The sequence below is a fragment of the Heteronotia binoei genome, chromosome 4 (assembly GCF_032191835.1).
Source record: "Heteronotia binoei isolate CCM8104 ecotype False Entrance Well chromosome 4, APGP_CSIRO_Hbin_v1, whole genome shotgun sequence".
Classification (NCBI taxonomy): domain Eukaryota; kingdom Metazoa; phylum Chordata; class Lepidosauria; order Squamata; family Gekkonidae; genus Heteronotia; species Heteronotia binoei.
In genome coordinates this window covers 151,125,309-151,153,060 of record NC_083226.1, presented here as the reverse complement: position 1 = coordinate 151,153,060, position 27,752 = coordinate 151,125,309, and positions in this window count along the sequence as shown.

Genomic DNA, 27,752 nt, shown 5'->3' with positions numbered 1-27,752 from the left:
GATGAATACTAATAAGAGCCCTGTGGCACAGTGTTAAAGCTGCAGTACTGCAGTCGGAGTCCTCTGCTCACTACCAGTTTGGAGAGGCAGTTTGGTGTAGTGGTTAAGTGTGCGGACTCTTATCTGGGAGAACCGGGTTTGATTCCCCACTCCTCCACTTGCACTTGCTAGCATGGCCTTGGGTCAGCCATAGCTCTGGCAGAGGTTGTCCTTGAAAGGGCAGCTGCTGTGAGAGCCCTCTCCAGCCCCACCCACCTCACAGGGTGTCTGTTGTGGGGGAGGAAGGTAAAGGAGATTGTGAGCCGCTCTGAGACTCTTCGGAGTGGAGGGCGGGATAGAAATCCAATATCTTCTTCTTCTTCTTCTACCTGAGTTCAATCCCAGTGAAGCTGGTTCAGGTAGCCAGCTTGAGGTTGACTCAGCCTTCCATCCTTCCGAGGTCAGTAAAATGAGTACCCACCTTGCTGGGGGGAAAGTGTAGATGACTGGGGAAGGCAATGGGAAACCACCCCGTAAAAAGTCTGCCATGAAAACGTGAAAGCAACGTCACCCCAGAGTTGGAAGCAACTCGTGCTTGCACAGGGGACCTTTCCTTTCCATTCCAAGATATACTGTATAGTAATCTAAGCTTTATCCTACCAGCCATATAGGATGGGCCACATGTGCTTATCAACTTAGGAATAGGGAAGTTATGTTCTCTCATGCCAAGCTTGTAGCATAGTAAAAATAGTGTAGGAGTCAGCTTCCTGAGTGACTTCTCCTGTGTTGGCAAAGTATTTTAAAATGTCAAATACTTTTATAAAAAAAAAAAAAAGGAAGCATATGGTCTATATGCTGTATAACTCAGCAGATGCTTCAGTTTCTAGGAATGTACAGTGAGACCTTAGTGAATCAAAACAGAAAATGGCTATATTTGTGTATTGTAACTAACTTGAAAGAGAAATTTAATGGCCATTGGTAATAAGTTTCTCTTTGGGGTCATTTAGATCTGCCCATTTTTCTAGTCCCAGGCTATGTAATTCAGAGTTTAAGATGACAGTTGAGTGGTGTCAAGAGAGAGTGACATAGCAGATATGTAAGTGCCAGGAATGTATACAAATCAGCTTTCCTTCCTCCCCTTTCTGGTATTCTAGCCACACCTTCATAGCCTGGTTTAGAAAGAGAGAAAGACAGTGGCAGCACAGTAGGAACCAGCAAAACCAAAACAACTGCACCCCAAACAACAATTTACACTTTCATTTTGATATAGAAATATTTAGAAATGTTTATAAGTGAACAAGCATCAATAATACTGTACCTCAATTACAAAATTTTAAAAGCAAAGTCCCATAGAGAACAAATTGATTTCACTGCATGACTTCAGGAGAATTCTTGAACATCAATGAGTTGCAATGACTTCCAAATACTTTTCCAACATGAAGTCTATCCGCAGAACTTGGCTCCAAAGGATAATTCGCCTTCATGTACCACCACATTTACCCAGCATCCATTTCCGTTGCACGAGTTGTAAAGCATGCAGATACGCTCTTTCTATTTAAAAAAACGAAGGAGATCTAACATAACTATTAAATTGACAAGTTTCAAAAATTTCAACTCAAAAGGTGTGATTTACGCCTTAGTATGTGGGGAATGCTCCAAAATGTATATTGGTTGCTCACGGAGGGCAGTAAAAACACTGGTCCTAGAGCACATCTCAAGGGTTCGTCACCAAGTTCCTGGAGTTCCCCTCTCTCAGCATTATATGGAAACTGGCCATGATTTAGAGTCTCTTAGATTTGTTTGTATTGCAGAAAGCTGAGAGTTCCAACTATAGAGGTGATGATATGCAGAAAATCTTGTTGCAAAAAGAGGCTAGATGGATCCACCATCTAAACACAGTTGAACCTTTTGAACTGAATCAGTGCAATGATCTCTCCTGTTTTATTTATTTTTATTTATTTATTTATCTGGGATTTATATCCCGCCCTTCCCACTGAGTGGCTCAAGGCGGCTTACAACATATATAAAACTAACATAAAAATATAAAATTACACTTTAAAATTAACATTTCATAATATATAATTAAAATCAAACATTTGTTATAACTATACATCATTAAAACAGACAGCGGTCGTGGAGCTACACTCTATTCAGCTTCAGATACAAATTCAGTATACAGTATTCAGTAGTCGGTATACAGGGCTGTTAGTTGTGGGCCAGCCGGAAGAGGACTGTCTTACAGGCCCTGCGGAATTGGGTGAGATCCCGCAGGGCCCTTACCTACCAGCAAGAATTTAATTTGTTATATGGGTGTGTGCTTTAGGATTTTGTTTGTATAATTGTGTTGGGTCCCTTTGAGTTATAGAATGTGCAACAGCTGTAGTTTGCTTTTTAGTGCCTGCTATCTCTTGCATTGTTAAGCCATCATTTGAGAAGCATGTTGTAAAGAAACAGGCATATGCAAGAGATGGTCTGTATGAGATTACAAGGCATGATTGATTTGATGTATAAATCTGGTTTACTTGTAATTGACATTGGGCACTGTGACTAGTTTATTGTTGCATTTTACTTGCAGTTAAATTTCTCAGCTTATGAAAAAGCTGTATGCAGTGAAAAGTGAATCTCAAGCTGGCGATCATGTGAAGGTGAATTATCCTTTGGAGCCATGTTCTGCAGATAGACTTCCTGTTGGAAAAGTATTTGGAAGTCATTACAACTCATTGATGTTCAAGAATTCTCCTGAAGTCATGCAGTGAAATCAATTTGTTCTCTATGGGACTTTGTTTTTAAAATGTTGTAATTGAGATACAGTATTATTGATGCTTGTTCACTTATAAAAGTTTCTAAATATTTCTATATCAAAATGAAAGTGTAAATTGTTGTTTGGGGTGCAATTGTTTTGGTTTTGCTGGTTTAGAAAGAGGGCAGCTCACACCAATACAGCTGTGGTATGGCACCACTTTGAGTCCATCTGTTGTCACTTATGGCCAGGGTATATAGAAATGTGGACATCTGATGTTCAGCACTTGCACAGCCTCCTTACCTCACATATACTTTTATGCCTACTTCCTGGTTCCTTGTAAATTGTGTGAGTTACACAACTGTGTAAGTTGTCAACATGCCACTCTGTGAGTGGTGGGTGGGGTGGGGTACAGCATCACTTTGAACATCAGCTCAATTGCTATGCTCCTAGCTTTTTGGAGTTCAGTCTTCTTTGATATGTCTTTTCTCAGCTAAGAAAACATAGGATAAAAACCAGCGACATTGGTATGCCATTGGTGATGTGCCAGTGTCTGTAGCTTAGAAGTGAGCTATGAAACACCTCAGCAGTCACTTCCTTGTCATGACAACTCACAAATATGCTATGAAAACACCCTACGGAGGGTTGTTGAATCTCTGTAAAAATAAACCAGATGATGAAAAGTTTTAAGACAAGCTTACCTATCAGGACAAAGTTGTCTTCAAATCTGAAATCAAATAGGCACCAGAAAGCCTGACTTGGGTACTTAATACAGATTTCTTAACAGCTGTAAGAAACAGTATCCTGTCCTAGATAAACCACAAATGTCCAGACATCAGGCTCTCAGCTCTCCATTAATGTTTACTGCTCATTAATGTTCCCCAGACATCCTATTTCTATGTTGCAATATTTTGCTATGGTGACAACTTAAATGTAGTTTTTTGTGTTGAGAGGAAGTAATCTCTTGATTACAGATGGCAGGAAAAAAATAACCATGGCAGATGGCCATCACTCCATAGTTTTGACCTTCCCATAGGCTACTCCCCTATTGGAGCGGAAGGCTGGATATAGGGATCATTTGTCTGATTCAACCAAGCAGCTCTTGTGTTCTGATGTTCCACAACATGTTCAAATGAACCAAACAAATTGGCAGTAAGAGCCTCCATCCTTGTTCTCATGGAGTATAAGTAGGGGATTCATATGTTTGAAGGTGCCACTGTACACCTTAAAAATCCCTTGCACATCTAAATATCTAATTCCCGTTTGTGCCCCCTATGTGTGGTTTTCTTTGTAGAAGGAATTTGCCCCCACAGTCGAAATAAGAGACAGACACAAAGTATTGGGTTTAAACCGGGCCGCTTTATTAAATTCAATTAATCTGTGAACTCGGCAGGGATGAATCCTAACCAGACAAGCCCCTGGGGTCACCCACGGACCCCGCCTTGTCAAAGGGCGAGCAACCCTGCCCCCAGCACAAACCCGCCGTATTTGGGTTGTAACTGAGCGGCCAGGCCTCAGCCTTTCTCCACCTGGGCTAGCATCGATCCCCCATGGAAAGATCCGCCCGAGGTGAGGCTCCCCGTGGTCTGCATTCCCCGCACTGAGCCGTCTAGCCCATCTGCGGTTCATACAGACCACCCGCACCACAGGTGCTAGGCCATAGGTGCTCCCCTGAAAACACTGTGGCCAACACATCCCCGGCTAGCGACCAACCTATAACCTACCTATAACCTAGCACTAAAAGGCAGTACAAGGTAGGCGAAAAACAACTCCACATGGGCCAATTATGTGAAGCTGAAAAAATTCCTACCTGGCCCCCAACAGGGCAACCGGTTGAAACCTGTACTGCCAAGGGAGGGTGGGTGGGCAGAGAGCCAAAAGACTGCCACACTCCGTCGGGGGCGGTGCCAAGGTTTATATACCCCCGACACCACGCCCCTCACTAGCCCCGGATTGACATCTGCTGTCAATCACTGCCCTCTTTCTTCCGCGGGGGCAAAAGCGGCCCCCAGCCCGAACGCCTGCTGCGCCGGCTTGGCTGGGAGGGCCGAGCCTTGCCCCCACAGTCGAAATAAGAGACAGACACAAAGTATTGGGTTTAAACCGGGCCGCTTTATTAAATTCAATTAATCTGTGAACTCGGCAGGGATGAATCCTAACCAGACAAGCCCCTGGGGTCACCCACGGACCCCGCCTTGTCAAAGGGCGAGCAACCCTGCCCCCAGCACAAACCCGCCGTATTCGGGTTGTAACTGAGCGGCCAGGCCTCAGCCTTTCTCCACCTGGGCTAGCATCGATCCCCCATGGAAAGATCCGCCCGAGGTGAGGCTCCCCGTGGTCTGCATTCCCCGCACTGAGCCGTCTAGCCCATCTGCGGTTCATACAGACCACCCGCACCACAGGTGCTAGGCCATAGGTGCTCCCCTGAAAACACTGTGGCCAACACATCCCCGGCCACCGCCAATGCCAAGCCTCTGCTTAGGCATTAGCGCCCCAACGGGCGGCCCAGAGCCGACCGCAAACCCTGCCGAATTTCCTCCAAGAAGGCCCGGTTACCCAACTCTGACAGATGAACCCCATCCGACCGATACAGGTCAGCATCATCGACCTCTATGGCTGGATGAGGGAGGAAAATGCCCAAGCCCTCTTCCATGGCTTTTTGAAGTGCCCTATTAGCCTTGCGCCTAGCGCGCTCAATCCCCCCAGGAGAAAGGGCATACCTCCACACCCTGCGTGGCAGAATTGCTGACCACACCAGGATCACACCAGGCCATCTTCGTTTTATTTCACGTAGATCGGCCAATGCCTGCTGCGAGAGAGCCTTCCCTCGCAGCAACCCAAGGTCGTTACCCCCAAGGTGAACAACCAATATGTGTGGAGGCGGAGCAGCCCTTTCCCTGAACAATAAGGGCATAATACCGGACCACCGCAGGCCCCGTCGACCAAGCCATTCCACGACCGCCCATGCACTGAGGCCCAGCTGAGTGCCAAATGACGACCGCCGAGCCTGATGGGCAGCCCAAAACACCATGCTGTGCCCGCAGATGAGAATACGCCGTCTCTCACCCCGAGCCACAGCACCTGTAAGACAAAAAAGGGTCAGTCCGGTGCACTTAACAACAATACTAACCGCGCACTGACCCACCGCCCTCTATGGCCCTAACGGGCGAACATACGCCTTGAAGGCCGCCGACCGCCAGCGCCCAATGCGCTGTATGGACGCTGGCGTGTAACCCATTGAAGCGGCCGTGGAGGCAGCTCCAATGCGGAAGGAATGGGTTCCAAATTTAACACCCTTCAAACCTATTGCAGCCAGGGCCCGACTAGTCACCGCCCAGAACTGGTATTTGGTGAGGGGTGAGGCATCCTCGTGCCGAAAGAAGGGGCCCTCCCCCGCACCCCTAAACCGAATATACTCACTAACGGCCAAAACCGGGCACAGCTCATGGACTGCGCATTGCCCCAGGGTGATAACGGACCCCTTCCTCCATTGGTCAGTCTTGGAACGCCTTATCGTCAAGACTACCTGGCCCTGACCAATTTTGACGTCTCCTGCCTGGAGCGCCCGCATGGAAACATCCATCTTGGATTGCATCACAAGCTCACTGATCCTCAGGGCACCGAAAAAAGCCACCAACGAAGCCGCATGAAACAAAGCGGCCTCGAAGGGGGAAGAACAAATGGCCGGCCAGCTGCCAAACAGCCCCTTCAACATAGAAGGGGAGATGGGCTGCCGATCATCCACGCGTGGGCCACGCTCCCTGGCCCAGCCTTCTAGCATTTTTCTGATTCTAAAATCAGACGTAGTATCCACAAACCCCCGGGCTTTGCTGATAAAAGCCAACGCTGCTAGCTGGCCCCTAATAGTCTTTAGCCCCAAGCCCTTCTGCTTTTGATGTACACTGAATTGCATAAGGTGGGCCGTGGGAATCGGCCAGCAATCCTTCAGTGCAGCAGCCCTCCTAAATTCCCAAAATTGAGAGGCCGCCCTATCATAAGCCCTTCTAGTGCTGGGGGCTAAAGCCAACTGAATGGCCCTACCGGCTTCAGCTTCCCAAGCCGCCATAGGTCCAAGGGGATCCTCTCCGGCCGCAAGTCCGCTTCTGGGGCGAGCTGCCGAAAACGCTCCATCTGAAATCGAGATAGAGCGTCCGCCACCCCATTGCAGACCCCGGGTACATGCCTAGCCGTGAACAAAATGTTCAGCTGGAGGCATCGCAGCGTAAAAGATCTCACCAGGTTCATGACAAGCAGAGACTTTGACGTTAAGGAGTTGATAACATGTACTACTGCCATGTTATCACACCAAAAGAGCACGGAATGGTTGGCAAGTTGCTCACCCCAGAGCCAAACGGCGACTAGGATAGGGAAAAACTCCAAAAATGTCAAGTCCCTGCTGAGCCCACTTTCCAACCATTCCGGAGGCCATTGCTCTGCACACCAATGTCCCCTAAAATACACGCCAAACCCAGTAGATCCGGAGGCATCAGAGGAGATCTGAAGCTCTGCTTCAATCTTCAGCTCCTCCCTCCAAAAAGAAACGCCATTGAACGCTTCCAAAAATAACTCCCAAACTTCAAGGTCCGCCCGCATTCCTGCAGACACGCGGACCCGATGGAAAGGGGAACGCAGCTGCCGCATAGCGTCACAAAGACGCCGCAAAAAGGCTCTCCCTGGTGCCACCACTTTGCATGCAAAGTTAAGGTGACCCACCAACTGCTGCAGCTCCAGCAACGAAACCTTGCGCCGGCCCTTCAAGGTGGCCAACCGGGCTCTCAGGTCCATTATCTTTTCCTCTGGCAGCCGGGAAGACTGTTTGTGGGTGTCCAGCTCGATCCCCAAAAAGGTAAGTACCGTACTGGGTCCTTCAGTCTTCTCCTGCGCCAGAGGAACCCCAAGCTCGCTGGCCAACTCCTGGAAAGCCCCCCAACAACATGGCGCACTGCCCAGTGCCCGGAGGACCAACCAGAAGGTAGTCATCCAGGTAATGCGCCGTGGCCTTGCACCCTGTCCTGTCCCGCAGCACCCACTCAATGAAGGAACTGAATCGTTCAAATGCAGCACAGGATACTGAGCAACCCATAGGGAGGGCACGATCCATGTAAAACTTGCCCTCGAAGCAAAACCCCAGGAGCTCAAAATCCTCGGGGTGAACTGGCAAGAGACGAAATGCTGACTTAATGTCGCATTTCGCCATCTCGGCCCCGATTCCGCACCCCCGCACTACTTTGACCGCTTGGTCAAAGGAAGTGTACCGCACCGAACACAGTTCCTCCGGGATGGCGTCGTTGACCGACGCCCCTTTTGGATAGGACAGGTGATGAATGAGGCGATACTCCCCCGGTGCCTTCTTGGGCACCACCCCCAGGGGAGAAACCCTCAACGTTGCTACTGGAGGCGCATTAAAGGGTCCCAGGACCCTACCCTCCTTACACTCCTTAGCAATCTTTGCTCGAACTATGTGTTCGAGCCCCACAACTGACTTAAGGTTAGGAGCCATAAAAGGGGCCCTGGGCCCCTGATAAGGAATTCTGAACCCAAACGAAAACCCCTCCAACAAGTATTGCCCATCGGCTTTAAGCGGGTACCTCATCAGCCACTTATTGAGGACCCTCAGCCGAATGGGACTGGGCCCCTTTTCCAGGGGGCTGTTGATTGTTACCACCGCCCCCGGGGCGTTTTCCCCATGGTTTTGGCTTGGACCTACTACAGGCGGACTGGGCATGAGGCCCGCTACACAGCGGGCACTCGTGTTTGAACTTGCAGAGCTTCCGGGTGCACACTCCCTTGGAAGTGAACTCCCAACATAGCAGCCGGGGTTGAACCGGCTGGCCCGCCGACGGGCGGGCCCCTGCTGCAAGCTGCTGCTGATGCTTTTGGACTAAATGTCCACTGTCCGACCTGTCCCCAGGATTAGGCCTCGCCGGGGACATCAACTGCAGCCACAGCTGCTGGTTGACTTGGTCCCAAGGCAACCCAGGGTTCACTGCAGCCCTCATCCTAAAGGCTTCGTCGTACTGCAGCCATGCTGCCCCGACGAAGTCTGTATATGCCCTGTATATTATATCCAGATATTGAAACAGGGCAGCTGCCCGGGCGGGCTGCGCCCTGGCGATCACTCCCGCAAAAATCAGGAAGCCTGGCAGCCAGTTTGCCCAAGTCCTATCCACTTTGCGGCGTTTTAACTTTTCTTTGTCCTTCTCGTCAAGCTCGTCTTTACTCTTTTTCTCGAGCTCTCTATAGAGAAGGGCAAAGACATCAACATACTCTCCGCGCAGGATACGTTCCCGGGTAGCCGCCGTTAAATGATCCCCCAGCGGCAGCGAAGTGTCCCCAAAGGGGAAAGCGTGTACTGGTATGCTGGAATAAGGGGTCGGCGGGTAGAACCATCCGCCTCCAAACCCGGCAGGAGGCAATCCCTGCGCCTGGGCATATTGCTGTCCACCCCAAGGCAGAACGCCGTGGGGATGCATCCCTGAGGGAACTGCTGGTGTCATTGCGGCTGCTTGTGAGCACATCATCTGCTGCAGGCCCGCTCCGCCTAACCCCGGCCCCTGCATGCCCGGACTCTGTGAACCCCAAGGCCAGGGCAGGGTGACCCCCCACTGGCCAGCGGGTGTGCCGGGCTGCCCAGCACTCCAAGCCCCTCCGCCCAACCCGGTGGGGGGGGCAGGCGCCTGTAGAGGTGTCCAAGGCCAGCCGGGAGTTAGGTGTGGTAACAACTTACCCCCCGCGCCCGCAGGAGTTCCTCCACCTACAGGGGTTTGCGGTCCAAAGCCACTGCCAGCTCCAACACCCGGCTGCTCACCAGATGGTCCCTCGCCGGGATCCTCCTCCTCGTCCGGCTGCGGCTGCGGCTCAGGCATCGCCACTCCGCCCTGTAATGCAGACAATCTCACAAGCATCTCAGTTTCAAAAGCAAGGCGCGTCGAACGCCCTGAGGCACAACGACGCCCCTGCCAAATGGGGGCCCCCACTGCAAGCTGCTGCTGTTCCAAAGCCTCCACCTGATTAATGATGGCCAATCGTACTTGCTCACTCTGGGCCCGCTCATCAGTAGGGCGCACGCGAGGAGGACGTGCGGGCTGCTTGCTCTTGCCCTTCCCCTGCCCCTTCTTTGGAGCCATGTTAACCACCCTGTTCTTATTAATGCCAGACAGTGACTACTACCACGCAGCAGCCCTTCCCTGCAAAGTAGCAACTAGAGATGTGGTGCTCTAAAGGGCTGGCTGCGCCCTGGGGTTATCCAAGGCCCTTCCGCCCCAATATAATGCACCGCAAAATGGCCGCCCCGCACTAACTGTCCCCACACGAGTATTAACTGGATTGAGAACTGTCGCTACTGGCATACAAAATGGCCGCCGCACGCGCCAAGCTCGCCCGCGCTGCGCTCCCTGCTGCTCAACGGCCCTCAAAATGGCCGCCGCGCCTACCCTTGCCGCCCAAACGGCTTCGAAATGGCTGCCCCTCGCTTTTTCAAAAGTGCACAGGGTCTGGACTGGCCACCTCGCGCAGCAGAGTAACCCGCGGGGCTTCCCTTAGCCACCCAAGGATTTCCAACCCCCAGCAGTGTACACCCTGCGCGTTTTAAACCCGAAGCTGCACCTCCGAAACTGACAAGGGCCTCCCTTCACCCCCAAAATGGCCGTCGCAAGCGCCTTGCGCCTAGCACGCGGTATGCAGAGACCCCGCCTTGGCCAACGGCCGCCGCGCCGGGCCCGACCGCTACCACCCTCCAACCAGGACTCCCAAGCGCCTCCCTGCCGACAGCCGCCGCTCGCGCTACTGCTTCCCCGAAGCCAAACCACAGTCCACAAAGCACGGACACCGGCCGCTTGCGCTGCCCACGCCTGCGCCTGACCACCGATGCCCCGCCTCGCTCCAACGACGATCCGCGACGCTCCCCAGGCTCTTGAAGGCCCAGCAACGCCGCACCGCACAAGAGGCTCTCCGTCAGAGAGCCAAAAGACTGCCACACTCCGTCGGGGGCGGTGCCAAGGTTTATATACCCCCGACACCACGCCCCTCACTAGCCCCGGATTGACATCTGCTGTCAATCACTGCCCTCTTTCTTCCGCGGGGGCAAAAGCGGCCCCCAGCCCGAACGCCTGCTGCGCCGGCTTGGCTGGGAGGGCCGAGCCTTGTATCAAGAAGCAGGGCTGTAGCCAGGATTTTAAAAGTCAGGGGGCTTTTTAAAAAATCAGGGGGTAGGGACAAAAGCTGGAGGCTCTGAAAGTAGCTGAGGCAGCCAACCCTAAAACTTTGAAATCAAGAAGGGACTGCATGTTGCTGCCAGTGTGTGTGTGGGGGGAGGCGTTTCCTTCCATATCCCTCTCCCTCATCCTGGCACTCTGCAACCAGCAGCTTTATCGGTTCCCCCCCCCCTCCCCTGCCCATTCTATGCGTCTGCCTCCAGCTCCAGCTCCTCCGCCTCCCTCCTCTCCACCTGCTGCTTTTGCTGCTATTGTGCACTGTGTTCTCCTGGCTCCAGTCAGGGGGCAGTGCTCCCACAGCCCCCCCCCTGTGGCTACAGGCCTGTCAAGAAGCATTGATGCATGTGAGAATCTTCCTGCAATGTCAGTCACAAGTTCTCACAGAGGTGTTCCTCTCAGCAGCAGTTTCTGTAAGAGCTCTCTCAGCTCCACCTACCTCACAGGGTGTCTGTTGTGGGGAGGGGAAGGAGATTGTGAACTGCTCTGAGACTCCTTTGGGTAGTGAAGAGTAGGGCATAAATCCAATGTCGTCATCTTCTACGTTTGAGTTCTGGAGAGAGAAAAAAACCTTAGCATGGCTATTTCCTTTACCCATCTGGCTTCGTTGTGCCTACACTCCAGCCCCTTTCTTTTTTACTGATGTTGGTATTTACTGAGTCAGGTGGAATCCCTTCAAGGCCAAAGAAATGAACCAGTCAGACTGGTGTTGACAGATTTTTATTTTATTTTATTGTTTACTGCTCCAGGCAAGCTGGAAGGTTGTCATTGTTCATAGCCTGCCTTACAGGTCAACTATGTCTCACTTTCCAATCTCAGCGATGCTGCGTGGCACAGTATTTGCCAGTATGTTATTCCACATCTCTTTTTCTATTCTGCTGTGTTCCTGCTTGCCCTTGTTTTCACCACTTCCCAAAGCAGCATGTTTTAAACAGAGAGATTCCAGCAAGAGCTTAAAGATTCCTGTTATGAAATCTCAGAGACAGATTCTGCTATGTTGCTTGGAGTGATGCTGCTAATATATGAAATCATACTTCCATCTGACACTGACCAATATGTTTCTCTTGGCCAGTAGCTGTATCACATATGAACACATGAAGTTGCCTTATGCTGAATCAGACCATCAGCCCGTCAAAATCAGTAATATCTACTCAGACTGGCAGCAGCTATCCAGAGTCTCTGGTAGAGGTTGTTCACATTATTTACTACCACATGTTTTAAACTGGATATGGTGATGATTGAACCTGGGACCTTCTACATGGCAAGCAGATGATCTACCACTGAGCCACAATCCCTTCCCTACTGCACACATTTGCAATGCAGTCCCAAGCTGAGTAACACCCTTCAAAACCCCTTGACTTCCATGAGTTCAGAAGGGTGTGATTGTTCAGAATTCCAGACTGTTGCAGAGGTTAGGAGTATGGACTCTAATCAGGGAGGACTAGGTTTGATTCCCCACTCCTCCACATGCAACTGCTGGTGTGATCTTAAGTTAGTAATGTTCTCTCAAAGCTGTTCTGCTCAAGAGCAGCTCTCTCAGCTCCACCTACCTCACAGGGTGCCTGTTGTGGGAAGGGGAAAAGAAAGGAGATTGTGAACTGCTCTGAGACTCTGAGTGAAGGTCGGGATATAAATCCAATCTCATCCTCTTCCACCGTGGGTACCTCAGATGATATATGAAGCTCCTTTATACTGAATCAGGCCTTTGATGTGTGTAGCCTACTGCTGTTCACTATAAGTATCAGGAGCACTCTCTGGTCTCAACAATTCTATAATTTCCTTTAGTTTCCCAATCACATTTCTACTATTCATATTTTACAGCCACTTTCCAGCCTCATCTGATTTCCTTGTCCTGTTCTTCAAATGTAGCTTTCATAACCCCCTTTTTGCTTCTATTTGTGATACAGCATCCAATACAATGGTTGCATTGTATAAAAATAGTCATAGTAGGTAATGCATGCCATTAGCTGGTTAAATCTATTGATGTTAAGCAGCTTTACATTGTGCAGGATTGCAGTTATTCCCCTTGAGTAAGTACAGTTATAGGGCTAGCTGCCAGGTAACACAGTTAGTCTGAACAATGAATACGTCTAGTATATTGATGTGAATTATGGTTGGTGCATTTGCATGGTTTTGGTGTGAAAAGTCTCACAGTATTTATGATGAGTTCTATTCACTACTGGTTGTATTTAACTAATGATACTTAGTCCTCAGTTTGAAGTACTACACTAATCTCCATCTGTTTTCCCAAATATTTGGGATCAGTCCAACCTCATTTCAAATTTATTGCTCAGCCAATTGGCTGTTACAATGCAGCATAATTAGACCACAAACAGTCCAACAAAGCCAAATTCTTTCAAACATACGTTTGTGATTCCAAGTATACTTAGATTTGAATCCAGTACACATTAGAGAACAACAGGAATTTCAGGGTATTTGCTTTTGAGAGTCAAAGTGCCCTTTGTCTTGAAAACTCATACTCTGATTTTTTTTTTTTATTTAAGGTGCTGCTAGACTCAAATCTAGCTGTTCTACTGCAGACCAACATGGCTACCCTCTGAATATTTTAAATCAAACATCTGTCTAAGAAGAAGACTGCAGATTTATACCCCACTCTTCTCTCTGAATCAGAGACTCAGAGTGGCTTACAATCTCCTATATCTTTTCCCCCCACAACAGACACCCTTTGAGGTGGGTGGGGCTGAGAAGGCTCTCACAGCAGCTGCCCTTTCAAGGACAACCTCTACCAGAGCTATGGCTGACCCAAGGCCATTCCAGCAGCTGTAAGTGGAGGAGTGGAGAATCAAACCCGGTTCTCCCAGATAAGAGTCCGCACACTTAACCATTACCCCAAACTTCCTTACAACCAATAGCATCAGTTAAGGTAAATTTGCTACAATCATATGTTACTGCATTTTTATTAAGCTAGTTGTAGAAGTCTAAGAGCAAGACTAATCAGGTCTACTCAGAAGTAGGGCTCCATTCAATCAGTGGGGTTTACTCCCAGGAAACTATTTTATGATGGCAACCTAAATCTATCTTTTAGTAGATGAGTCAAAATATGTGTGTTTTCCCCATGTCCAAATCAATAAGTCAACCAGGTTTTATCTATGTGCACTTCAAGGCTATGAGTGAAGAATGAATGAGGTCGTTGAACTGGTTCATCTCACAGTGGCATGGGCTGGCCAAAGGCAGAGCATATACTCTGAGTGTGGAAGATCCCTGGATCAATTCCTTGTTTTCTCAGTTAAAGGATATTATATACCAGGTAGGGATTTCCAGCTCTTAGCAGGGAGACTTGTGGGTAGGGGTGGGAATTGCCCTTACCCTGGAGGAATCATGTGGAATGCTTTTGAGGAGCTTCCAAATGTAAACTTCTCTTCTATACTCCAATGCAGGTATACTTTGGCAGTTAGAGAGGACTGCTGCTCAAGGTACTGATCTACAGAATGATTTTTCAAGAAGGTTTTAAGATTTTTCTGCAGGTGTAAGGGTTCCTCAGGGTTATGGTATGGCCAGGGGTCATTTTGTAGAAAAATAGGTGGTGGAGCTCATTAGCATAACTCATTAGTATATGCTGCCGCCCCCACCTGCCAAAAGCAACCTGATGCAAGAAAGGAGAGCCCCAGGCAAGCGAGGCCTGCTTGGTCTGACTAGAGATCCAGCCAGCCTCAAGAGGCCTCGCTCACCTGGGGCTCACCCCCACCAGTCAAAAGGCCACCAAGCCCCCCGCTGCCCAAAATCACATAAGAAGTGGAGAAAGGATGGTGTAGCTTTTCCAAGGGTTAGTGAGGGCTGTTGGGGTTGTGGCAAAGCTCCTAGTGACTGGCTGACTTCCTGCTCTCCTAATCCAGGGACTGTTATGCAGCTGCACCTGCTATTCAATGGACAAGGTAGATGGGAAGGAGGAGGGGGAACCCCCCAAAAGGTTCAGGAGCTGTGCTCCTGTGAGCTCCTGCTGAATTCAAGGCCTGGCCATGACTGGCCCTGTTGTGTGGGTTACAAGGATAGCTCTTTGTACTGAAAGGTTCTCATTAAAGTAGTAATGATCAGAATCTCCATTGACAGGTTTTTGTAGTGTTTGTCTGTCTGCCTGTCTCCCTTCTATCTACATAATTCTCCCTGGCATAGTTCCTTTCTGTGGCTGAAAACACAAATAAACTGAATGCTTATGCTTCAGTTCTATCAGTATTTCATATTGTTTTCTCTCCTGAATCATGGGTTTGTTTTAGCTTTCTTGCTGAGAGCAAACAGAACATCTTTTGCCAACAACAGATGGCAGTAAAAGAAGATACCGGATGCATGGATTGGCTCATTTGTTTGTTAGTTATAGTTTGGATACTGAAGATTATTTTGTGAGTATAACATTTCCTTTGGGAAAATTCTGCCAGGATCCAGTGAAAAACAAGGTTTTTTAAAAATAAATTCATTAAAATGTATGTGATTTGTATATTTTGGATGGATCCAGGAACATTTGCATCCAATATTTCCTCACTTATTAATCACAGAGTATTACAGGAAAAGGAGCATGGATTGTGGATGGTGAGAGATCTGGATTCCAGTCCCAGCTCAGTTTATTGTCTTTGGTTTCATCCTAGCCTATTTCACAGAGTTATTGCTAGCCATCCCAGATGTAGCTTCAAAGGTGGTTCCATTAAGGCAGAGATTTCATTCTACATCAAGTTGTGCCATCTTAACCTGTTGAAAAGCAGTAAGGTTAATAGATGCTAATTAATACATATGCAATCACAGTAGGTTTTATATTGGTTATTTTTAGTGATTTTAATATGAATCTTTCTATAAGTCAATTTGAGATCTTTTTTTTTTATGAACCAGCTAAAAATAATACAAGGTTGAAACCCTTCTCTGAAGCCATTGTAATATATATATTGGCTGGGTCAAGTATGAGAGCCCCCCTCTGGGCTAAGTGAAAATGGAAGAAGGCATTTTTTAAATCACTGAATTGACTTGCTTCTCCAGCATTAATGCTGGGTCAAATTTAACCATAGGGTCATAACAAATTGCAGGTCTTGAAGCGAGCAGAGATGATTTCAGAAATCAGGTACTACAGGACCCAGAGAGCAGCAGAAGTTTACCTGACAAATCAAAAAGCCGAATGGCATTATGCTTCCCAGTAAATGTCAAAACTTACTTCTCAAAGTTGCATGGATTCCAATGGATTTTGATTTCTGCTTCTCTATCAAGGAGAGAACAACTGTAGGTGAATGGTGAACTGATTGAGGCTCATCAGAGCTATTGTTAGACAAGTTTATAGGGAACTTCTGATCAGATCCTAATTCTGACCATGACACCTTCCGGGTAATCCTGACTCAATATTATCATCAGTTATCTTGGAACTGAGTAATGAAAATGCCACTCAGAATCAATACATTCAGTCCTTAAATTAGGCCTGATCAGTGTCTATTATGGATGAAAAGCTTGTTGAAGAAGAATTATTGATCAGTTTCAAGTCAGCATTCTAACCTTTGCCAAAGACAACAATCAGTGAAAGACTAACCCCGCCCCCCAGGTGTAATAGACATCTGACCAAGAAAAAAGCAAAAGATAATACAAGCTAGGTAGTGATAAATCTTCCAATTTCCTGTTTAAGATCAATATCCTGTTTGAAACAATAAAGGAATCATTATTCAGTAATAAACTGGGCCAGCTTCTGATAGACCCTTCATGTCAGCTAGCTTCTCTCACAGTGGAATGTTGAATCTATCAGCCTTAATTTATACGTGTTTTCATGGAAGTAAATTCAAGGAAGTGAAAAGGACTGTAATCTTAAGTATGCTATCAAAACAGAAAAAAAGAATAATGCCCTTGCATATGTCATTCCGCAAACACCTGAGCCCATTATTATTATTTACTTAGTACAATTTTGTCTCATCATCCTATTAATAGCTCATAAATTATTCTTCCTTTATTTTATCTTCACACCAGGTAGGTTAGACTAAGAGACAGGGGCTCATCCAAGGCCACCCAATAACGTTCCTGGTAGAGTAGGGCTTAGAACAGGGGTGGGAAACGTCAGGCCCCTGGGCCGTTTATGGCCCTCGAGATAACTTGGTCTGTACCTTGGGAATTGCTAGGCTGAGCCCCCCTCCCTCTCATGGGCATTGTGAAGGACTGCTGCTGGGGTATGTTGGTGCCTTAAAGATCTGCTGGGAGCAGCTGAAGGGAGGGAGGGAGGGAGGGAGGGCTGGCAGGGGTAGCAGCCAGCTTCCACCACTTCAGTTTGCACGTGATTATCCTAGATGGTGTGGCCTAATATGCGAATGAGTATGTGACCTAATATGCTAATATTAGGGGATGTGGTCTAATATGCCTGGACCTGGGCATTTGCCTAGGGTGGCAGGCCGGTGTGTTTGTTCTGAATTAGGCTCTCCCCATGTTTCTTCAAATAGAAAAACAATTATTTGCATTAATTTTGCCGGCCTGAATCATTCTCCCTCACTGTTTTTTAAGTTGATAATTTTGTATGGCCCGTGAATGATGTTATAAATATCCAAATGGCCCCTGGCAGAAAAAAGGTTCCCCACCCCTGGCTTAGAAGGTGGGTCTTTCATCCAGGTTAAAACAGATAAAAGGAAGTACTGATAAAAGGAAGGTGGGTCTTTCATCCAGGTTAAAACAGATAAAAGGAAGTACTTCTTCACCCAAAGGGTGATTAACATGTGGAATTCACTGCCACAGGAGGTGGTGCCGGCCACAAGCATGGCCACCTTCAAGAGGGGTTTAGATAAAAATATGGAGCAGAGGTCCATCAGTGGCTATTAGCCACAGTGTGTGTATATATAATGATTGAAGTGCTGGGTTAGGAACATAAGAACATAAGAACATTAGAGAAGCCATGTTGGATCAGGCCAATGGCCCATCCAGTCCAACACTCTGTGTCACACAGTGGCCCCAAAAAATTATATATATATATATATATATATATATATATATATATATATATATATATATATATATATATATATATATATATATTTATTTTGGGCCACTGTGTGACGCAGAGTGTTGGACTGGATGGGCCATTGGCCTGATCCAACATGGCTTCTCTAATGTTCTTATGTTCCTAACCCAGCACTTCAATCATTAGATTGTGGTTCCTATGAAACAGAAGCAGTGCATTTGAAGTAACAGTAGAACAATCGATAGAGAAGTAGAACAATCCATAGAACCTGAAAACGAAAACCTGCATTTAAACATGGTGAGTTTCTGCAGGGGGAGAACAATGCTCAGTGATGGCATTGAGGAAGGAAACCATCCACTTCAGAAATGATTGAATAAATCAGGTTTCAGAGAAGAAGATGATATTGGATTTCTAGCCCACCCTCCACTCCAAAGAGTCTCAGAGCGGCTCACAATCTCCTTTACCTTCCTCCCCCACAACAGACACCCTTTGAGGTGGGTGGGGCTGGAAAGGGCTCTCACAGCAGCCACCCTTTCAAGGACAACCTCTGACAGAGCTATGGTTGACCCAAGGCCATTCCAGCAGGTGCAAGTGGAGGAGTGGGGAATCAAACCCAGTTCTCCCAGATAAGAGTCCGCACACTTAACCACTACACCAAACTGGCTCTCCAACCCATCGCTCAAGAGCCAAAGACTCAGCAAAGAGCCAAATTTAGCTCTTCAAAGAGAAAAAGAAAATATTTTTATTTACTTCATCTGTACCTTGCCTTCTTCTCCAATAGGACCCAAAGTATCTTCCATCATCCCCCCCCCTTCCATTTTATCTTTACAACAACAAATCTGTGGGACAGGTTAGGTTGAGAGAGTGAGAGAGCAGCCCAAGGTCATCCAGCAAGATTCAAGGGCAGAGTGAGGATCTGAGGTGAGTTGCTACAATTGCTAGTACCACACCCTTGTATTGCTTAATGTTCTTCTGGGAAGAAAAATACATTTATTTTAAACATTTGTGTGACCACTTTCTCCTGAGCATCTCAGGATATACATTCGGAAAATTAGTTGTCATGGAAAACAAATTAGGAAATGTTTCATTTTCATTGTGCTGTCCTTATAATGAGGCCAGCTTAGAATGTCACATCAGGCAGCAGGTTTGGGGCAGGATAACAGCGTCCCACCTGCCCCTAATCTCCCATCTCCTTCACAACTACTTCCTTCTGCCTGTTCACTTGCAAGTGTTCAGTCCCCATTTAGTTGCTTCTGATCAGCACCCTGGACAGAAATGTTACATGAAGCTGTCTTTTCTTTCTTTCTTTCTTTCTTTCTTTCTTTCTTTCTTTCTTTCTTTCTTTCTTTCTTTCTTTCTTTCTTTCTTTCTTTCTTTCTTTCTTTCTTTCTTTCTTTCTTTCTTTCTTTCTTTCTTTCTTTCTTTCTTTCTTTCTTTCTTTCTTTTTCTTTCTTTCACCAGTGTTCCCTCTAAGCCGTGCACATGAGTTGCCACTCATTAACACAGGAAGCCCCACTCTGCATCAACCTGGAGCTGCATTTTAAGATTACAGCAGTTCTATTCTGCTCAGAATCTGAACTGCTCCATTGGTTCTGGTCCAGTATATCCCCTGATTTCTGCACATATCTTTGTACATTTATTTTCACTTCAGGTTTTTTTTTTTGTCCCCTCCCTAAGGCTTATCTATTTTTGGGACCACTTGCTGAATTTGAGTTGCCTTTTTCCTCATGCACAATGTTTATGTTGGTGTTCATCATATTGCCTTTCCCTCCTGTGCAACTCCAGCCCACTTTTTAATGACTGGACTTCCATCATCAAACCAATCCCCTTCCTCGCTGTCTTGAATATGAGTGGTTTCAATTTTTAATTTTTAAGATACTAAAAATTGATATTTCATTATACTGTTATGTCAAGCAGGTTCTCAGCTTTCATTTAGAAGAAAAGTCTCTATCTTCTTTCATCAGGGAGATATAAGGGAAAAGGAATATCTCTGCAAATGATTATGGAGACTTACTTTTCAGAAAATGAAAGCTGGGAATTCAGAAAACTTTTAGTACTGTTTTTTTAAATGCGGCCATTATATCAATATACTGATATAAACATACAGAGAATATTAAAAAGGGGGGTGTTGTGATGCCACCAATGACAATAGCATCATCCTTTGAAAATACTGATTGCTTAAAGTGCATGCAGAAAAAAATATACTGACTTCACAGCTGTGAAAATGCAGAGGGAGGATAGATGTGAGGAAGAACTTGGCCCAGACCGATTCCAATGCTTGTGGATCAACTCCCAAGAAAATCAGGAGTAAGTTGAGCATGCGGGAAAATCTCATGTCAGACTACTGGCAGCAACCCTCCAGAGTACAAGGCACAGGACTTATCTACTATATGATGGTTGTAACTGGAGATGCTGGGGAGGGAATCTGTGACACTAAGGCAAATGCTCTACCAAGGAGTCACAGCCCCTGCCTTCGATGATTTCCTCTTTGAAGGACAGTCCAGAAACAGTTTTGCTGCACAATAGGCTGCTTAACTGGTATCTATCAGTCAGTGAACTTCTTCCAAGTTAGTAGGAGGAGGAGGGTTGGAGCCAGAGAGACATTTGTAGGAGCTTCATAGCATGTCTTGACCTAAATACCTTTAACAACATTCTTAGGTTGAAAAAAACAAATTCCCTGGGGACAGGAGACCCACGTAACCAAAGTGTTGTCTCCATTTAACCCTGCTTCTGAATTATGATGCAAAATACAAGTAAAGGAACTTGTGGTGGACAAGTCCATCTGAAATGAATTTCCACATCAGGTTTTTATGCCACACCCCCCCCCCCCGACAATGAAGCTTGTGGTGGATTGTCTAATTCTTTTTATAAAGATGTGTGTGTGCGTGTGCTTGCATGCCTGAAAGTCATGTTTTTCAGTGAGCTAGCTTGATACACCTGCCTTTGCATCCTGACCCTGGTATTCCTTTGGAGGTCTCCCTTCCAAGTTACTTGCCAGGATTGGCCCTGCTTAGCTTCTGAGATCTGACAAGACTGAACTTGACTGGGCTATCCAGGTCAGGGTGTAGATTGTCTAAATCTTAAGCAACCTTCTTTGCACAAATTAAATAAAAGAAAGAAAGTGGGTCTTGCTCTCTCATCTATTGCATTTTTAGTTTGCTTTTTCCCCACTCATCCTCATCTCCAAGGCAAATTATTTGTACAATATTTGGAAACAGAACTATGACTGTACTGCAGATTGAGGTATTGATTATAGCTTCATAAGAAAACAAAAGAAAACATTTGTATGAGCAAAGATGCTGGGGGCCAATTTTGGAACTATAAATACACCCAGACCTTATTATTCATTAATAGCCAGAAATTCTCCAATTACAGTTCTTGACCACATGGTGGTCTGTCAGACTGCCTAATGAAAGCACATTTTTGTTGTGAACTAAAGGGGAACACTCACCAATCTTTGTTTAATTGAATGGCACTGAATAGAGTTTATCTAGAGTTACCTTATCTTCGCCACTGGAAAACTTGCGTAATGTCTGAGATAAGATTCAACCTCTTGGTATCTACTTTGACCTTTGTGACATGGCCTCTTCACTAGATCCTACACAGCACTTTCCCAACAAAGTGTGAAAGTATTATCTAGGTGCAAAAGCAAGTTTTACTGTCTGTACAAACAACAAGAGTAGGGCGCTTCTTGCATGGAATGCGTATCCCTTTTAAATGAATCTTTAAGAACTACTTACCTGCATATAGCAAATACTGCATTTTTCAAACACACACACACACACCTGGCAAAATGAGAAAATTGGGCAAATGACAGATTTCAGGATTTTGCAAAAATAAGAAACAATTTCAAACTCTCAGTAGGTGGAAGGAGAACATAATGTGGAATCTACCCTGATATATGTTTTTTTCAGAAGACTAGTACACATATATAGGTTTAAATTTTGAGGATAATCAACTGACAATCTTTTTTTTGGCCCAGGAATCAGCAATTGATCAATCAATTATAATTTCCCCAGTTCTGTATTTTGTTTAAAGCAATTAAATCCCACTGCTTAATCCAAAGAATATGAACACATTTCAAAATTAGGGTGCCACCATCAAAAGACCATGGGTTCAATCTGGAATAAATGGACAGTTCTTGATGATTCCATCATCCCACTACAGACCCCCCCCCTCATGTTGTTCCTCAGGGACCCCAAATGCCCCAACCATAGTCATTCATGAAGATCAGGGAGCTGCAATGGGATGGGAAGGAAAGAAATTTCCAATCCTTTGATGAACTATATTCCAGTCCAGTACCATTTTCAAGTTCAACAAGATTTTCAGGGTTTAGGTTTTTGCTGATGGGCAATTTTGTTTAGATCTAATCTGTTGTCTCCAGTGCAACTTGCCCCATCTCTCAAGGTGGCCAAAGAGAGACTTCATCTATGCTGTGGACTGGGAGTAGATAGTCCTTCAGGTGTACTGCTCTCAACCTGTTTAGAGTTTTATAAGTCAGAAACAGTTCTTTGAAATGAACAGTGAGGAGCATTTACATGCTCTGATTAGTGAGTCCATTTCTCAGTTTTAACCAGTTTCTAAATAGCCTCCCAATGCAAGCCCCTTTCATGAATGTCCCTTAGTGGAGACCAAATGCATAAATATTTATCACTGTATTGCATGTGTTAGAGTAATGCTTCGATTCAATCCTTTTTTATCCTTTCCTCTCAGTCCCTTCCTAAATGCTGCTTTATTGTAATGGTATCAGTGATATATCAGTTATACTATTTATATGTAAATGTTATTTATGTAGAATATTTCAAATGTGATTTTAAAAAATCAGACTTTGCATGATGGAGTTGTTACCTTGGGGAAGCACATGTATTTGCGCATTCATACAGGCCACACACACACACACACACACACACACACACACACACACACACACATATATATATATATATATATATATATATATATATATATATATATATATATATATATATATATATATATATATATACACACACACACAGACTGCAGATTTGGTGTGGTATTTCTCCCCCCCCCCCTCAAGTAATGGGACTGTTTTTGTAAAGGGTTGACTTTTATTATCTACTTAGACACTACTGGGAGGAAATTGGGGGGGGGGGGGACAGTGTGCCTGCATCACTTCTGATAAAACCATCAAGTTTTTGCCAGAGCATCCACCATGTCACTTCCAGTTTTACTAGAAATCATGTAAGCATACCAGCATAACACTGGTGTACCAGGACCCACCCTGCATTTCCTCCCGTGGCTGCCGGCTGTAGTCTGGCAACTCTAATATGCAGGTCAGAATTGTTTGTTTTTAGGGTGAACTGTGAGGAAAAGCCCCCTTACAGAACATCGTGATTACCAGCTTGGTTGCCAGAGCACCTGGAGAAGTGACTCACACACGCCTGGCCAGAGAGTGTGGGTATACCTATCCAGGGGCAAAAGGGACTTATGCAGTACAAGCAGCCATAACGCTACAAAGGCGCTCTAGAACGGTATAAGAGTGCCCACCAGGAGAACGGAAGGCTTCCTGTCATTTCTATGACGTCCATCCCAGCATTGGAGCAGAAGAGACTGCGCTGCCAGGAGCTATCCAGGCAAACGGTTATGAAGCACTGACCATGGAATCCACCATGGAGGGCTAACACCACAAGCAGCCATCTTCCTATCAGGCTTGACACCATTCCAGCGAAGCGAACGGCTCACGTACACACCAGATGTCACCTATGCCTGCAAGCAACCTACCCACCCCAGGAGTGGTTAATCGTCCAACCGCCACTTTCTTTGTTTGACGGAACTCAAAACAAAGACTGGTGCCCAGAAGAAGACAGAAGAAGAGGAAGACCATCTTCAGCCAGAGCCAAGTTCCTTTGTACAAACTGGGTGTTACCTAGGCCATAATTTGACTCTCTATTGTCACCCTTTTAGATAAGTCCAATAGTCCTAAGCATCTCCCCACCCAAGTAATCTCTTAATTCTTCTCCCCAACTGTCACTTTGGAGCCTCCCCCTGGTCTGTTTCAACCTGAAACTTCTCTCAGGTATCCAGGATCCAGGCAAGTCCATTGGTCAAGAGCAAGCACCCAATTAGGTGCTACCAATGAACTTTCTATTGGTTGTCACAGTAGTCCAGCCCTTATGGTCACTGCGAAACCTCCCCTTTTCATGAGGTCACGCACCAGCTGACCACCTTCCTCCTCCCTCATGCCACCCATCCCCTAAGGGCTCAAGAGAGTCCTTATAATCTGTGGACTAGCTACCCACAGGTGTGCTTCTATCAGTATCCCAACTTCCGCTACATAGATCCATCCCATTCCTGATCAGTTTCAGGTCCCTTCTCCCACTTCCTTGCTTGTCACCATTGAAGCCTTCCTTGAAGACTACGCTAGGTAAATATCGCCCTGTTTGTCTACCCATGTGTTCCCCTATCTCTCTATCTATGTTTCCTAGGACTGAATGTGTGTTTTGATGAATATTGTATCTTGTATGGAAGCCTATATTCTTCTTAATAAATTATAATTGTTTTACTATATTAGAGTCCCTAATATTTTAAGCATTACTTTTCTGGACGTGGAATCCTGTATACACAGGTAAAAAGATCCTGAGTGAGCCAGGTGCCCACCTGACAATTCCCCAACCTCATTTGAGGGCATTTTGGCTTACAGAACTTTCTTGAAAAATGTACCTGGAGACCTTGTTTTTCATTTTAGTGAACTATGGAAACTATTTCCTCAAAGTCTGATCAAAATGCTTCTTCCTCTTGGCCTTTTGGCATCTCTTCTCTGTGTGAAAGCAAGATGTGCAGATGCCCTTATTTCTTTTTCTGGTGCAGCCTGAGGCCCTAGGCAACTAGAGAGGTGCAGGTATAATTCGATGGGAAAGGATGAAATATAGATTAGGGAAAGTATACAAATAACTGATCCTTTGCTGGACTCTAGTCTATTTTTATTATGTAATAGGGTCCCTGGCTGGCTGACTTGTAGAGAAGAAAATGAACATATATAATGAACAAATGCTATAACCCTACAGAACTACTCTGAAGATACACTTGAAAACTTGACTGGAAACAGTCCTAAAGATATGCATGAATGCTAGTAATTTCAGCAGCACCTTACATAGACACACATTATTGGTTCAGAGAACCACTGCGATGTATTGGTGATGGTGTCAGTCTAGGATGTGAGAGGACCAGGTGTAAATTCCCACTCAGGCATGAAGCTAATTTTTTTTAAAAAAAATCACTTTATTTATAAGCTGCTTTTCTCCATAATTGGGAGCAAAAGCAGGTTATCACAATGTTCTCCTCTCCTCCACTTTATCCTCACAACAACAGCCTTGCAGGAGAAATTTGTCTGAAAAATTATGATGGGCCCGAAGTCACATGGTGAGGTTCCATGGCAAAGGAGACTTAAACCTGTTTGTCCCAGGTCCTGGTCTAGGGATGCCAGGTAAGGTTGTCAGGTCCAACACAGGAAATATCTGGGGAGTTTGGGGGTGGAGTTGAGAGATTTTCCCATCCCAAATAAACAAACAAATATAACAGTGCAGTTCCCCTGAATACAGTTTTCATTTCTTCCTCCTCTTTTTTGCTCCCCAACAGCTACTAAATGAAAGTGAACATACACACATTCACAAAGCAGCAAAAAACCCCAAAACAAAATAGTTTGCATACCCATACTTTTGTGATCTCCCCGGGGCAATGGTGTAGATAGCTTTACTCACCAGAGTTGCTGAATGTAGCAATTTGCTGTGTTTCAATCAAATTAATAAGGAGGTCTAGGGGGTGGAATTTTCCTCTATCCCATAATCAGGTTTTACTTTTTACCTGAGATCTAAAGACACATTGTAACTGCTGAGGCAGGGCTTCCACCCACTGGCCAGCTGGATGGCAGCAGAGACGAGCCTGCAAAACTTGAGGATCCCCTGCCTGGACCTGGGGACTGGCAAGCCAACTACCAGGCCTCTCACTATGGTGGAAGGCCACCCACTAGCAGCCCTAGTTGCCTGCCACTGCTCCAAGCAGTGACAGGAGAAACATAAAAAAGCAATATGGGCTGCATTTCTACATCACATCCAGAGGGAACCTGGATATCTCTAAGAATCAATAGGATATTGCTAAGAATCGCTATAAACTATATGTTAAAATAATAGAGTTTCTGGTGATTCCTAGAGCTATCCTATGTCACTTCATGGTTTTTCTCAGAAGTGATGTAGTGATGTAGTTGATGTCATTTCCCCTATGTCCCCACTCCTGACTCTCCAGTCAGTTGGCCTGGCATCCTATTTTATATTCTATTAGCAAAGTCTGGATATCTTTGGATACTTAAATCCAATTACTGGAGCTGTGAACAGCCAAGACAAATCATGCTACAAACCTAAAAAGGGCCCTAGGTTTGCAGAAAAATGTGAAATAAAAAAAAATATGCTGGGCAGCTTAAAAAGATACAAACATAATAAAAAGAGTACCCATAGCTTTAAGCAAGGAATTATTTCATTGACTATTGCTAGGCAATCCCAAACTTGGCTCTGTCAGGAAAAGGCAAAAGGAGGAAGCTGGGCCCTTTCCAGCCCTATTTTGGCCTATGAGGTAATGTGGCAAGCCTGGCTAGAGTTGCCAGATTGGGATATTCTTGGAGATTTTGTGATGAAGTCTGAGGAGTGCGGAGTTTGGGGAGTGGAGAGGCCTTGCTATGGTATAATGCCACAAAATCCGCCCTCCAAAGCAGCCATTTTCTCACAGAGAAGGTGTAATTCTGGGGGAACTCCAGGTCCTGGTGGGCAGAAACCCTCAAAAATAGAGGATCCCCCACCTCCATCTGGAGATTGGAAACTCTACTATAAAAGCTGATTTGGTGAAGCAGTTAGAGCTTCAAAGTAGAGTCTGAGCCAGCCAGGTTCAGATCATCATCTTGTTGTAGAAACTGACTGGGTGATTTTGGACCAGTCACGTACTTTCAGCCTAACCTACCTCACAGGATTGTTGTGTGAGTAAAAAAGGAGAAAAGGGGAATGATATAAGCCGCTTTGGTCCTCACTGTGGAGAAAGAATATAAATTTACACCCCATTTGGGGGTATAAAGGAAGTAAATAAAGAGTATCTCTGAATATGGGAGGTAGATAAAAGATAGGTTGGTAAATGGTTAAGAAGAAGAAAATGAGGCAAGGAAAGGATATGGGGATTTCCAAGAGGAAGGAAAGGTTAAGAAATTTCTAGAAAAAAAAACTTTTTTGGGTGGAGGGATCCTGAGAAGGTGACATTTGAGGAGAGGAGGGACCTTAGAGGAGTAAAATGCATAGACTCCACCCACTCAAACATCCATTTCCTCCATGAGAATTGGGGGTTGCTTAGTGGGGGCTGGAGATTACCTGAAAGTACAACTGCTTTCCAGATGTCAAAGATCATTACCCCTGAAGAAAATGGCTGCTTTGGATGCTGGTCTCTATGACACTGAGCCCCACTGAGGTCCCTGTCCTCCAAAGGCTCCACCCCCAAAATTTCAAAGGATTTCCCAGCTTTGACCTAGTCACCCTAAGGAGAACTGGTATCTGTAGTCGGGGGATCTGTTGTATTTCCACATGATCTCCAGCCCCCACCAAGATGTTGGCAACCCTAGAAGAAAAGAAGGAAACAGGAAAAAGGGAGAGATTATGAGGGCTTTCAGAAAAGAGAAAATAGTCAGAGAGGAGAAAGTGAGATGCCTCCCGTGAGTCTTTGTGGGTTCCCACTTGTTCTGTTCTAACATTCTTAACTATTATGCAATGCTAGCACTCTATTTTGAGACCTAAGGCCAGTCTGTTTCAGTCTAACCTCTACATCATATGGTTGGTGTGAGGACAAAATGGTGGGAAGGCCATGTATGCTGCCCTGAGCTCCTTGGAAGGGG